This window comes from Diabrotica undecimpunctata, chromosome 2 (assembly GCF_040954645.1).
Source record: "Diabrotica undecimpunctata isolate CICGRU chromosome 2, icDiaUnde3, whole genome shotgun sequence".
Classification (NCBI taxonomy): Eukaryota; Metazoa; Arthropoda; class Insecta; order Coleoptera; family Chrysomelidae; genus Diabrotica; species Diabrotica undecimpunctata.
The window spans coordinates 12,909,933-12,925,796 of record NC_092804.1 but is presented as its reverse complement, the minus strand read 5'-3'; the positions used below and the strand labels follow the sequence as shown (position 1 = coordinate 12,925,796).

General features: G+C 32.6%; 1 protein-coding gene across 1 annotated transcript in view; it reads right to left on the bottom strand.

The window, feature by feature from the left end:
- Nucleotides 1-10,988, bottom strand: part of LOC140434202 (uncharacterized) — a 58,293-nt gene extending 47,305 nt beyond the window's left edge. The window contains exon 1 of the mRNA XM_072522288.1: nt 10,688-10,988. The gene's annotated coding sequence lies outside the window, so the exon portion shown is untranslated. The remainder of the gene's footprint in view (nt 1-10,687) is intronic.
- Nucleotides 10,989-15,864: the final 4,876 nt, after the last annotated feature.

Here is a 15,864-nt window from a genome sequence, read left to right as displayed (position 1 = left end):
AACGAGAGATTCAGTTTATCGAGAGGAGAAGAGACTGGCATCTGTTGAACGACACGTGCATCTGAAGGAGATCATTGAAGACGAGAGGCTCGCAATAATTTGTTGTAAGATTGCTGATTAACTAGGGAACTGCTAAGAATCGATAGTGTAGGCTACAAGGAACAAGGATTTGGACAACTCATCATTAGAGAGATAATTATTTTCCATTCGTCAATATTTTTTTATCAACAAGTTTTTTATTGCTTCAGAAAGGATAGAAATACTCATCAGGAGATATAGAACAACAATTTTGATTTGAGATTTTAATTTATGTAGTATATAACAATAATGTTTGAAGGTTCACGTACGTAGAACAAAATTTTGATAATCATTGTATGAGATATTTTTTGTTTAAGATATTTGAGTGTGAATTTTATTTCAATATATAATTTTGTATCATATATGTTTATTATTCCGGTATTCCTCAGACCTTACCTACCATATGGAAAGTATAGATATTGAAGCACGAATATAACCCTGAGATAAGAGAATTAAATAGTGTGATAAAATCATAATTGCATCATTTGAATAAGTTTAATTAATTAATTAATTAGCTAATTAATTGCTTGGCGCATCTCTGACTTTTAATATTATATTAATATATATATATATATATATATATATATATATATATATATATATATTATGAGATTAAGGGACCAATTAAGATATTAAAATTGATGTTTTACTTAGATTTTTGATTACATAGTAACGACTAATGGTCGCACTTCTCCAATTTCTACATTTATGACACAAATTTTTACTTTTCTGTAAGTGGTGTACAATTTATAAACAATTTGCATTTGCAAATTTTGCTCACCTCCTAATTTCAAGCGTTTTCTGTCGAAGCAATCTTCAATTTCTAAATCTTTGACGTTGATTGCATCTTCGGCATTTTTGCTCTATTACCGTCTTGGTCTACCTCGTTTTCTTCTAGTAGGTGGAGTCCATTTTTCTATCTTTTTTCATCATATCTTTTCAGTCATTCTCTGCAGGTGTCTATACCAGATTTTTCTTTTAGCTTCAAATGTATCCATTATGTCTAGATCAATTCCATTTCTGTCCCAATATCTTTGTCCTTCACCCTATCAAGTTTAGTGAGTTTGCAACATCATCTCCAAAAGTTTATTTTTCTAATGTTTGATTTGTTTCTTTGGTTTATATTTCAGTGTTCCACGCCGTACAATCCAATACTTTCTATTATTGTTTTATGAATTCTTCTTTTATTTTCTTTTGTTATTTTATTACTCCACAAGAGTCCATGTAATTGTCTTCTGGCTGATCTTGTTTGGCCAATCCTGGAATGTATTTCTTCGGTACACCATTCTTTTGATGTTTTTTGCACTACCAAGTATTTGAAGGTTCCAGTTGATTTTACAGTTCCCATTTCGGTTTGTTCACTTTCCGGTATTTCTTCTGCAACTAAGTACTCTTTTTTTATATAATCTTGTAAAGCCCAACTTGATCTACTCTTCCTCCAGTTTTCCAAGTATATAGAATCTTCAGCTAGAATGGCTTGGTTGTGAGCGTGTATCGTGTACAATCTTTTCGTCTTTGATTGGGTTGGGATGACCATATTACAGCACTTTCTTGTCCACACGCTCAAGTCTTAAGCATGAATTTATGACACTTAGCCCTCTGTAGTTTGAACAATTTTTTCTATCTTCTTTTATGTAGATATTAATGATTTGAGCTTTTGTTAAGTAAATAATTAAAATATGATATACTAAAATCCTTAAAAAAAAATAAAATTTATATTTTTTATAAGATTCTTTGCTTTGAAAAACCAAAAACACATTTTGAACGTAGCATAAAGTTCTAAAAAGAGTCGAATTAATAATAACAATAATTAATGTCTCTGTTCAAAAAATACCTTTCCCAAAGAAGTTTTTTTGAAGTGTGCCTTCAGATAATATTGATGTACGAATACTAGTATATGTTTTCTTTCTTCTGTCGTTTTTAAGACGCTGTGTAAAGCAGGTCTTACAGTCATGTATAAAAATTACATGATCTTCACTTAATCTGTTGGTATAAATGAGTTAGCCAAGATGATTTTGGAGTAGTAGTTTGTGTAGAGTATGTATGTACAAAAAATATCTATTTGTTTTGATATATTTTGTTTAATTCGAACGCAAACAACCTAGATAGCACAAATTATATATATAACAACTCTACAGGCCCTTAGTTTTGATATTCTCGACTAATTTTTCCACATTTTACGGTCCTTTACTTTTACTTTCCAGTATCTTGTTCCTTTTTCTTCTATGTTGGTCCGGACGGCATCAAACCACTTCTTTTGTGGTCTCCCTCTTCTCTTCTTCCCTTGTTCTCCTGCTTGCAGGACTCCTAGGACATTTCTTTTGTCATTCGTAAAACATGTCACAAGCATATAACTACCTAGTTATAAATTGGAGCCAATATAACTACCTGTACTCTGATTTTCTTTGGGCCTCTTATAAATCTCCATTAGCTCCTGGTTTGTTTAGCTCTCCATTAGCCTCCTTTAATTAGCACAAATTACCATTTATGTATTAATTCTACTCGGTTTCATCTCCTTCGACTTCATTAAAGAACAGTTTTTTTTGTAGAGTTTTTGTCTAATGTTTTCCTTTCGATATATTATGCTAAAAAAAACTGACCACAAGGGCATAAAATTAAATGGAGAAAAGCTTAGCAACCTAAGGTTTGCAGATTATATTGTATTAATAGCTAATAGAATACATAAGGCCAAAGAACTGTTAAATCAACTCTCCTTTTCCTCGCTACAAGGGAATTGAAAATAAATATATCTTAAACCCAGATGATGACAAATCTTGTAGTCAGCGAAGATATATGCTTAGGAACAAGATTATGGCCTATAAAGACCTAGGTCACGAGACTCGCATGGGAAAACATAACCAAACCGTTGAGATTTTCCCTAGTATAAGATTGATTTGGGCGCCATTCGGCAAGTTGAACCACATTTTCAAATCGTCCGACATACCAATATATCTTAAAAAAAAACTTTAATCAGTGTGTTTTGCCATTGTTGATATAGCCGAATCGTTAACTATGACAAGGAGAACAGTAAAAAAGATCCATGTGGCTCAAAGAGCGATGGAGCGAGCTATATTTCATTTATATTTCATATTTGTGTTTTACTGCGAGCAAGATTCCAAACCGCCAGCTACGACGAAGATCAGAAGTGGCTGATGCTGTAGAGAGAATAGCAACACGTATACCGAAGCAGAGGTCGTCTACCAACACGTTCGACTGACGATCTAAAACGTTGCCATAGGAATTGGATGCAGGAGGCACAAGAACGAAACAGATGCAAAATAATGAGGGAGAAGCAGTGAACAAGCGAAGATTGAATGATGATATTCTGCTAATTACCACTCATCTTTAGCTTTTAAGATTAAACGAATATTCCATATAATTTTAATAAAATTGGTGAATGTTGTAACCGCAAAACTGCGCCTCTGAAACGATACATAATGCTTGTGCAACAAAACCATTCTGATTTTCAGTCTACTGAAAGATTAAGATAACCGGTATGCGGCAATAATGTGCCATTAAAATTAAAACAGTTATCTAACGAGAAGTATAGGTTGAGGTTTATTTTTCTATATAAGTCGTTGATCATAATATATTAGTTAAATTTTTGTAACAACTCTTTAAAAAATCTAAAATAACATGGATAAAAAACTGAACTTACAAACTCTTGTTCATTTTTTTTATAGTCAGAATAAAAATTTTTGTTCAAAGCAAATAGTAGCACAAGGTCTGTCGATGAAAATAATATTAAAAGTAGGTCAAAAATATTAACAACAATTATTTGGGACTGATAAAACATATACTTTTATTTTTAAAAGTAAAATACGTTGATAAAACTTAAATCAAAACCATCACTATTTTTGGCTTTTATTTGATGGAGAATCATGTTTAATAATGAGCCACACTGAGTACGAAGAGCTACAACTAATCTTGGAAGAAAAAATAGATGAAAGAAGAGCTATAGGTCAAAAGAACAAATCGTGACTGAGAAATATAAGAGATTAGAACAAAATGAAGATAGCTAGCACAAGGTTTGATCACAAATATATTCATAAGGTAACACGGACTTCTCCCGATAGAAAAATAAACAATCAGATAGATAAGGTCTTAATTAAGAGCAAACATGATAAGGCACTGATCGATTGCAGGAGTTACAAAGGGGTAGACACCAATATGGACCATACACTAATAATAGCAAAACTAAAACAAGAACTACCAATAATAACAAAACCTGTTAGAGATAGATTAAATTACCTATTAGAACGCCTTCAAGAGAAGCAGGTTGTAAACAGACTAGAGAAAGAAATAAATAAAAAACTAGAGAATCCAGTAAAACAGGATATAAATGTGGAGTCGCAGACCATACAGACAGCCATGTCGAAAGCAGCGGAAAAGTGTATAGGAAGAGAAAAAGAGGTTTTTGGCAAGAAGAAACAGGGCAAAACTACAAAGAGATAAAGAAAATACAGCCTACATAAACAAAGACTACAAAGAATAATCCACAGTATTGCGAAAACAAAGAAGGTTTACTTTTAGATGAAACAACAGAAAAATGAAACAGATGGGCGGAATATTTCAAAGATCTATTAAATACAGACCAACAAGAGGAACTTCAAGAACAGGAACAAGAGGGAAATCAGAATTGGCAAGAAGATGAAGAAGGGACGTGCGAGGAACCAACTTTGAATGAAGTCAAAGGAATAATAAGAGACTTAAAAAATAACAAAAGTGTAGGAAAAAGTTGTGTCCCAGCTGAGATTTTTAGGGAAGGTGGTGAAAGATTGAAGGAAAGGATATTTCATTTGACACTAATAATTTGGTAAAAGGAAGAAATACATATGCTATTTATCGATTTTAAACAAGCATATGACTCCCTAAATCGAACGATGTTATATGAGGCCATGAGAACATTAGAAATATCAGAAAAGCTTATAAGGCTAGTGAGACACTTAGTGACGCTTAGGAACACGATGAATAGGGTAACAGCAGAAGGAATCTTTTCAAGACAGTTCACAGTGAATAGAGGTCTAAAACAAGGGGATCCGCTATCAACGAATTTATTCAACCTAGTATTAGAAAAAATTGTAAGAAGATCAAATATGAGCACAAACAGGACTATTTTCAATAACAGAGAACAGTGCATAGCGTACGCGGATGATGTGGTGACACTAGCGAGAAGAAAAAAACATTTAGAAAAGGTTTTCCAGAAATTTGAAGAAGAAGCGAAAAGGTACGAATTAATAATAAACCGAACAAAAACGCAATATATAGAAATGAGAGGAGACATAACAAATAATCAGTGAAACGTGGATTATGAACCAGCAGGAAGAAAAGAAAGTATAGATCTGGGAAAGAAAGGTGCTCAGAAAAATCTTCGGAGGAATAAAGATGGCAGAGAATATTTGGAGAAGACGAATCAATAAACAAATAATGAGGATGTATGGAAAACCAGCAATTACGGCAAAAATACGAGCACAAACAGCTAGATGGCTTGGACACATTATACGAATGCCAGAGAATCGAAATAATAAAACAATACTGAAGGAGGGAGAAATGGGAAAAAAAGGACGTCTAAAGAAGAAATGGTTGGAAGCAGTAAAGCAGGACTTGTCAGAAATATGCGTGAGAAATTGGAGAGAGAAAGCAAGGGACCGAAAAAAATGGAGGGAAATAACCAATTTTTTAGAAGCCAGGGGCCTACAAGGCCTGTAGCACTGATGCTTTGCGTTAACGTCTTAAAAGTTATATAATAGAGTAAGTATCTTCCGTATCTTCTACAGTGTTCTTCAGCGCTATATTAAAAATAACACGTCAGAGCGCTCCCCTGTCGTAATCTCATCTATGTTTCAAAATCTTGCGAAAATCGTCTTTGCTCTTGTGGATTTGCAATCCACAAACTACTTTATTCATTGTCGCTTGTACAATTATGATTATTTTGGAATGTTAAGTTCATTCAAGGCTTCATAATAGTTTACATCTTACAATGTGCCGATCTAGAATGTATTTCTTTATTACGTTCAACAATTCCTAAAAATAATGCACTCTTTTTCTGGTCCAATGTAAATTTGGTTTTTGCCTTTTTGTTATCTGTTTATTTCATAATTTATTTAGATGTCGTATATTACTCGTTGAACTATTTTTACTTGAATTTAATTGTTATTTCCATAATTATGTTCAATAATTCATTGCAGATCAACACTATTTTAAGAATACTACAAACTTGAGAGCTATAATTGATCATCTTCAACGATTTATTACTTTATTTACATTTAAAACCATTTCTAATATATCAATTATATATTTTTATATCTAAATGAGTTCACTGCAAGTGTTGGTGGAATATCTCTTGTGTTATTCTACAAGATATTTTCAATCGCGCTTGACCTTGTCACTTGACCTTCTTGAATGGTTAATTGACGGACGTGCTTGACGTACGATATACATTTACATAAATATCGTATTATTGGAAATTGAATCGTGCATATTAAAATAGAAGCGGCAAAGACGTAACAGATACGCGAAATTGTCAGGTGTTGGAAAAGTTCTTGGTGTGTTCCGCGGTGAAGATGAGGTCTAGGTCAAGAATTTCCAAAATATTATTAGAATGATTTATTATAAAGAATTTTAGGTAAAAGTATGGAGAACGTTCCTGTTAAGTTAGCTACAAATGAAACTTCAGTAAATCACAAATTTGCGTTTGCGTTATTGCCATGTCCTTTTTATGTATACGTTTTATGCCTCAAATATGCTGTTTTTATTATATTATTTTATCGAATCTGTTATTTCTTATTTATTTTTATTTTAAATAAAACACGAACGAATGCATATTTGTTTCTTTCAATATTAGTTGCAGTTAGTTATTATAAAAAAATTTTGTTGTTGCCGTTTGGTAGATTAGTGGATAAATTTGGCAATAGTGCCAAAACCTTCAAATATTATTTTACTCGTTATTTTACCACTTTAGGTTTTCCATGCTTAATTAAATTAATTAATATTATATCGCATGCTGTTTCGCTATTTATTAAAACGACATGGCAACACTGCCAAATACAAGAATTTCTTTCGTTTGTAGCTAACTTAACCGGAACGCTATCTATAGTTTTACCGAATTTTATTATTGCATTAGCACCAATCTTAAGCGGAATTTACAAAAGTATAGAGAAAGTGCCGATGAAGTTAGCTACAAATGAGGGACAGATTTGTATTTGGCAGTGTTGCCATATCACAAATAAATCACGAAAGAGCATGCGATATAATATTAATTAATGTTACTAAACATTCTTTTAAATTAAAATTTAATTTTGTTTATAAAATACACAAATTCACACAATTTAAATGTAGTTCGACTAGTGTAATAACGATCTAAACAAGTTCCAGTAACTAACTAATACATTAACAAAACGGTATTCAGGTATCATTTCACCCCAAAATTATAAGAAAATAGTCATAAAATTGAAATCTGCTGAACATCTGTTGCAATCTGGCAACTAGTGTTTTCAAAGTTTTGACAGTATTGCCAAGTTTATTTGCCAATCTACCAAAGGCAAATTATATTATTTTTTTCTAATAACTAACTGCAACTAATATCAAAAGAAACAAATATTCATTCGTTCGTGTTTTATATAAATTCAAAAAATTAAAAAAAAATACCCGAATTCATAAAATAATATAATAAAAATGTACTGTTTCAAAGCATATTTGAGGCATAAAACATATACATAATAAGGACATGGTAATACCGCAAACACAAATTTGACGGATCATTTGTAGCTAACTTCATCGGCACTTTCTCTATACTTTTGCCGCGGAATTTAACCCATGAGACTAAAGGTAAATTGCATAATATGACATTTGTAAATATATACACCAACAAAAGATGATGAGGAACAAGAAGTGGTAGAAAGATTCTACGAAGTTGCAATATGAATTGTAATACTAGCTGACTTTAAAGCTAAGCTGGGAACCAAACACTTTTTATAAACATAGCTTTATATAATTAAACAATCAAAAGTGGACTTGACTATCACAATGATTTAGAAAATAAATATTAAAAAAAATTCCGGATTTTATCAAGGAACTTGTAGAATCATCATCATTATTCGATTTTCCATTATCTTTCTGCAGGGTTCTTCTTCTTCACATCCCATATCAGAATTATCCGACGTTTTTCGAACGTCGAACATATTGAGGCTCCTCGAACTTCTGCCACATTTAATAATACTGTCCTGCATTTGATATGAGTCCATTCACGAATGTTTTTTAACCAAGAAACCTATTTTCCTCCTACTCTTATACGGCTTTCTATTTTGCCTTTAAGGATCAGATGTAGTATACTATATCAATTTCCACTTACTAAATGTCTCAGATAAGACATTTTCCGGTGGTTAACAGTCTTATTCTCTATCTTTGTTGACCCTTTTTAGTACTTCCTCATTAGTTTTTCTTGGTCTCCAAGATATCTTCAGCATCCGTCTATGAATCCACATTTCTAATGTTTCAATTCTCTTCATGCTTGATACTTTTAGTGTCCACATTTCTACTCCATACATAAGTACAGAACAATTATAGCACTTAACCATTCTTTGTCTTAGTTCTAAACTCAGATAATTATTGCAAAGAAATGTCTTCATTTTCATAAAAGTAGTTTTAATTTTATGAACTTTCACATACCGTTCTGCGTTTGGTTTTACAGTTTTTGGTATGACTTCGCAGTTTCCACTACTTTTCTCTCTTTTATTGTCCTTCCTTTATTTCTGATTTCCATACTCCTTAAGTCTTCTTCCACTTGTTGTCTCCATCTCAGTTTAGGTGTGCCTCTGGTTTTTTACCTTGTGGTATCCATTTCGTTATAACTCTTAACGGAAATTATATATTTCGTTTTGGAAATATACTTTTTAAAAACTTTATTTCAAAGATTATATAGTACACTTTGACAATAACTTAAAAATACAAGTAATATGAGAAGTAACGTAGTTAATGTTAAAATATAGACTGATAATGTCTTATGATTATTACAGCTTTTATATGATTATACAATAAACAAATTAGTCTAGAAAGTAATCAGGGATCTTCCAATATTTATTAGTAAATGGTTTCTTATCAAATATACATTAGGATGATGTTTCTTCTCATTATGTGTCCGTACCATCTAATTCTCTGTGATTTTATTGCTCTAACTATGTTCTCTTGACCTTGTATTTCGGGATTCATCCGTTGTCTGGCATCCTCTTTGTATTCCCTCTTTGGCCCCAGTATAATCTTCCCCTCAAAAACTTTCAGTTGCTCCTCTTGTCTTGCTGTTAGTTAATGTAAATGTCTATGCAGCATATACTACTATTGGTCTTATCTTCTTATCTCTTTAAATTTTTTTTATATAGAACGCTGTAAAGAAAGAATAATAATTAACGGAATAATGATCAACAACATAAGATATGTATATGCTGATGATACCGTGATTAAGGCAAGATCTGCTGAACAACTCCAACTACTATTGAACAAGACAAACAGTTTCTGTGAAAAATATGGATCAAAAAGAAATATAAAAAAGATTAAATGTATGATAATAGCAAAGAAAACAAATATATAAACATACATTTGTGAGATTTACCAATAGAAACGGTTAAAAAATACAAATACCTGGGAACCTGGATTTTAGAAAATAATGATCAAACAATAGAAATATGCGTTTGTAAAAATGAGAACAATTCTCTGCAACAAAGACCTTAGATTAGAACTGAGAGTAAGAGCACTGAGATGCTACGTGTTTTTGATACTGCAATATGGACTTGAAAGCTGGACATTAAAGCAAGAACACATAAATAAGTTAGAGTCATTTGAAATGTGGTGTTACAGAAGGATACTTAGAATAGCATGGACACAAAAGAAAACGAACACAGAAGTATTTCGAGAAATGGGAAAAGAGTACGAAGTGATAAACACAATGAAAATAAGAGAATTACATAATCAGGTACACCGATATTGTGCTAAGATTGATAATACAAGGTAGATAAGAGGAGGAAGCAGTGTGGGAAGAAACATGCTGTTATGGTTAAAAATTTTAGGGGACTGTTTTAAATGAACTCCAATAGAACTTTAATAGCAGCGATAGATAGAGTAAAATTATGATATCCACCCTCTGATTGGAGACGGCACTTAAAGAAGAAAAAATCACATTTGAGGCGCAGCGTCACATTATTTATTATTTCATCCCCTAATATTGTAAACCTTACTTGTTTAGTTTTTTTGTTAATGCATTGTTACAAGGGTTTTATTTATATTACTCCGTTTATTCTTTTTTTATAGTGTTCGTTTTCTGATAATACAACTTTTGATAAATTATTATACTTAATTTCCCAAAATTATCTTGACAATTATATTAAAGGTAGTTTAAATAGTTGCAGAAACTTGTAGTATAATTATTAATACATTTGTATACACGATGACACCTCTGATGTCGCTAAAAATGTAAGTTAAATAATTTTTTCACGTATACTATTTTAATGTGGTTCAACCTAACTTGTAAGTCTAAAACATTCAGAAAATGATGTAATTCATGTCATTCTATGTAAAATAAAGTGTGCATTTGAATAATTAAAAAAAAACAAAAACTTACTTTTGAAAAATAAAAGATATTCCAAACTTTTACATGTTCATGGGCACAAATGATTTAAGACAGCAACACAATATCCTTGTTATAAACACCACTACAAAATCTCTAAACAAAACACTTGGACTAGAGTTCGACCGGTCCAACACCGAAAATCCAGCAAGCACGCCGAAGGCAAAACTTAAAAGCTTTGGACGCGGGATTAGAACACGAACCTCGAGCCACTACGATGCGCGTCTGTCTACTAAGTACAGCCAGCGCGATGTGAGCCACTATTCACTATCTAGAGTCCTCTGAAGTCTCTGAAGTGGATTCTGAAGCAAGGCATGAAGCGCTCTTTTCTTGCACGACTGTCTCGCTCTTGCCGATGAAAGCTCTGCTTTTGCCGTCTCTGTTCGTTATCTCAAAGAGAAAATTAAGTTGTGTAGGAAAGGACTGACAGGCCGCTAGTACCTGAAATATGCACATGGGCGGAGATTCTGAGATTTTCAGGGCCTGGGCAAGGGGCTTTTATGGTTTTCAGAAGTGAGAGGAGGAGTCGTTTGAGTTCTTTATGGAATGCGAAAAGATAATAAATATGCTACTGTTAGTATGAAATCAGAACTTAATAACTCGATCTTGATGTATTTTTATTTTTTTCTGGTTATTCTTCAGCAAAACGTAGGAAAGGATATGCATATACAATTTTTGTTTATGTTTTTTCCAGTTACGATATTCTAACATTGTCTATGATAAACAAACAAACATAAAAACCTGGAAACAATACAAACATAATATCTTTGATGACACTAATAGAGTAGACGCTATCCTGATACCTCCTCTTCAATCTTTTCTCCTTCGTAAGGATGTAGTGGCGTCATGTAATTTTTTTGACTATTTCTGTCCAATTATCTCTCTCCTGTGCGTGTTGTTTTGCTTCGGAGAATGAGTAACGCTACATTACCTTAAACTATCATTCGCTCCATGCCTTCTCTTCTTCTAGTTATATGTCCAAAATATCTCAGTATATTTTGGTTGATAGTTGAGATGAGTCTAGTTTTTATCTTAAGTTCTGCTAGAATTGAGTTATTTGTGCGATGGGCGGTCCATGGTATGCGCAACATTCTACGGTAGACCCACATTTCAAATGTCAGATCTCATTGCAAATTCGAAGCATTACTTCCGTCCCTAATTCTCCCATTTCTTTGAGTGTTTCAGCTGTTATTCCATCTTCTCCTTCTGCTTTTACGAATTTTAATTGCCGCATCAATTTCTGATTTCAATATTTGAGGTTATTTTTCATAACTTCTTTTCTCTGTGTTATTGTCTGGGTCATTGTTAGATAATACTATTTCGCAATATTGTTTCCACACCTCTACGATACCGTCTAGGTTTGTTATGGTATTTTCACTATATCTTTGATGATCTGTGTCTGCGGTTTGAATTCTTTCGCTAGATACTTGACTTTTGAGAAAATTTCTCTAGATTCTTGATGGTCAGCATGTTCCTCTAGTTGTACACATATATTTTTAATATAATTATTTTAGTCCCTTATACACAAGTGTTTTATAGTTGTATTTATGGTGCAGATCACTATTTCTTTTTGTTTTGAACCGTGTGCCGTTTCTAAGTTTTCGTCTTTCTTCGACAAGATTGAGAGTCTCTTCAGTCATCCAATGTTTTTTCATAGCTGCTTTGTCTTTGGGATTGGTATTGTTGATAGCTTCAGTGATCCATTTCTTTGTGTATTCCCACGTTTTGTCAGGGTCTCCGGTAGTCACTGGTGGGTCAGCTTCTGCTAATACTTCTCTAAACTTTTCCGGATATTTTGGAATCATTTTTGTCTTTTATTTGTGCTCCACGTTGGTGTAGCACAATGATTATTGTGCTTCACGTCGATTATTGAGCTCCTCGGATAATGTTTAAACATTGTGTTTACTATACTAAGATCCATATCGATGGAAAATTGAAGGAGCCTAAGCCATGCTCACCTATCGTTCCTTCACCCTAAATGGTCATCTATTTTAGTTTTTTCTATTTTTGCATTCCAATCTCCTATTATCATCATTGGTTCTTTTTTGGAAATGTTAGAGATAGTTTCATGTATCATATGGTATGTTTCTTCCTCTACATCTTCTACTGCTTCGAATTTTGGCATATATACCTGTGTAATATGCATTTTAGCTGGTTTAGCGTTTAGAGTTATTTTGATAATTTGATCATTTACTGGAAGGTATTCATGTACATATTTTGCCCAAAGTTTTTGAATTAATATTGCTACGCCTTTTTGTCCTGGTTTGTTAGCTCCTGACATAAAAACTTTGTAGTGAGTGGCCTCCTAATGTTCTTGGTCTTCCCAGTGTGTCTCAGATATCCCAAAGATATCTATCTTCTCCTTGATCAGTACATTTTTAATAATATATACAATTTACCTGGCTGTAGCAGCCCCCTAACTTTCCATGTTGCGATGCGGTGTTTTTTAAGTTTGATCTTCCAGTATCTCATTTCGCAGATATTGCCTGGTCGTCCACAATCATCTGCCCTGTCGCTCATTTCACACCTTTTGACCCGGAATCGATATGACCCCGGTTGCTAGCCGAATTGCAGAGCACAGAATTTTCTTGCTTAGTCGTCATTTCATAACGCTCTCTGGGAAGATAATCAGGTGGTTTCCTGTTCTCTGCCTGATCACAGTCTCACAGCCGGTTGAACTAAGATGTAGTTGCCATCTGTGAGTAATTTACACTAGACCTGTATGTTTCATACAGCCCCAGTGTAATAATGACATAGTTGCTGCCCTATGTCATGTCCTCAGTTGATCCGCGGGTACTTATTTGGTTGGACCTTATTCGCACCTGTCCTGCATATCTACAGGAACGTTGAGGACTTTCCCCGCCCTAAGTTCAGAGATCTTCCTCCACGCAAGCTGGAACTATCAAGCACGGTCAAACTGGTAGAACTATCAACAAACTGACAGCAGAACACTAAAGGGCTTTCAATATCAATCAATTAAAATTCTTTACATTCAAAATAAAGGCCTTAAGCTATCTTTATTAGCATCTATGAAAATTAATGAATTAAAAAATACACCAATCTAAATGACTAACTTGAGACAAACAGTTCTCCCCCCTCAACTTATTCAGTTAAAGACTATAATGTGTAAACGAATACCAAAAATAGATGACTTGAGAAAGGTACTCTGCCGAAACAGCTGTAGTATGGTAGTGATAATAAATTATAATAGATTTTGTGAAAGTTTCGAAAACAAAAGTTTTTATTGTTTTATTGGTAGATAAAATTAATTTCTGTTCAGTAACGGTCGAATCCATCACTTATATATCGTTGTGTATTTTAGTGTAAAAAAGAAAAAATTAAATTAAAACCAAGTTTTAACGATTGTTTAAAAATGTTGAAATTAAATTTTTTCCATCGTGTTCAATAAAAATTATCACAATGTCAAATGTTCATTCAATTTAACTCAAAATTCCATATTAATGAATATTGATTATCTTTTTTTACTCACATTTGACACCAACGTAAGGTTATTCACATCTATTAGTAAATCACATTATTTGTTGAACTTTATATCCCATAATATCACTTTTATTACAATTACTATAGTTATAATTTAACCATAAAATTTACACATTTCTTATCTACCATATTTCAAGAAAACAACTCAAACGATTGATTTTTTTTATTATTATATAACGTGAGCCAAAGGTTTGCCAAAGCCATTAACTTACAGTGATTACATGGATACCATAAGCAAAAGGGAGAGTTACTTTATTGAATAAATATAAAAAAAACCTCGATTGCAATTTTTTGCTTATAAACAATTTGAATTACTTTTTTGCTGTTGCCTGAAGGTAAAAAATTACTGTGTTCGAAAAGCTGTAATTTTTTCACAAATTTAACAAAAGTTGTCCTGTGATAATTAAAGATTATATTTTTTCTTTAAATCCTCGAGAAATCCACTTTAAACTCGAGCTATAAAGTATGTTTCTCTGGTTTTTAGTAATGGATTTTAAAGTTTCTTTTTATAATTTGTATTTATTCTTTGTGTATTCTCTATAACACTGTTTATACATATGTAAGACACTACGGCACCTAACTTTCCACGCACTTTTAAGATTGTAGAAATATTTTTGCAATAGTTATTACCATTTATTGAAAATTTCGTTTATAATACTTTACTTTTTACTTAAAAAGTTAAAAGTGAACATTTTTTGGCCTACAATTGTTAAGAATTTTAATTATTCACTGAACCCACTGCAGGAAAAATAGAGGTTACAGCTATTGCTGTCGATAAAACACAAAAAAACTTGTGAGATACCTGGCTGCATCAAAATCTTTTTTACCAAAGCTACACAACACAACCAGAAGAAATCAATAGATTGATGATTAGGGATTCCTCAATTAAATTGAAACTGAGAATTGAAAGTATCGATGTCTCCGGGACCCTTTAGTGATTAATTTTTTGGTCTGGAGCTTCTAATCACTCCTGCTACTATCCCATTTCTCACCTATTTGTTATTTTTTTCTTGCACTCTGGCTACTTGGCACAAGTTCCATTTGTTGTTCTCTCCAGCTGTTTTCTAAAATGTTTTTATATCTTTGTTTAAAACTTGTTTAATACTACAATAATTGTACCGGAAGAATTTTACTGGAATTGTACTGGAAGATCGTATACAGATGCAATATTCGTTATAAAGCAAATTACTGAGAAATCACTAGAGTATAATAGACCAGCATTCCTGTATGTAATCCATCTTTTAGAAGAAGAAGAATAATTGTATCAGTCCACAAAAAGGGAAAATACAAGAGACTGTTAGAACTATAGAGGCATATTCCTATTATATGTAGCAACAAACTATACAGAATAATAATAGGATCAGAATAGAAACTTAAGGACGAACAAAGTGGATTCAGAAGATGATATAAGTCACAAGACCATAATATTCACCACGCAACAGGTAATAGAGAAAGCTTTACAGAAAAATAAAGAAGTATACATACGTTTTATAGACATGGAAAAAGTATTGGATTGAGTCGAAAGGAAAACTGTATGGCAGAGCCTGAAAAAGAAACAATAAGTGAACATTTGATAGAAGGAAAGAGAAGACAGAGATAATAAAAATAACAAGGAAAAAGACACGAAAGGCCTAATCGAAGTGGTAATTGACTAATAAAAAACGGGTGTG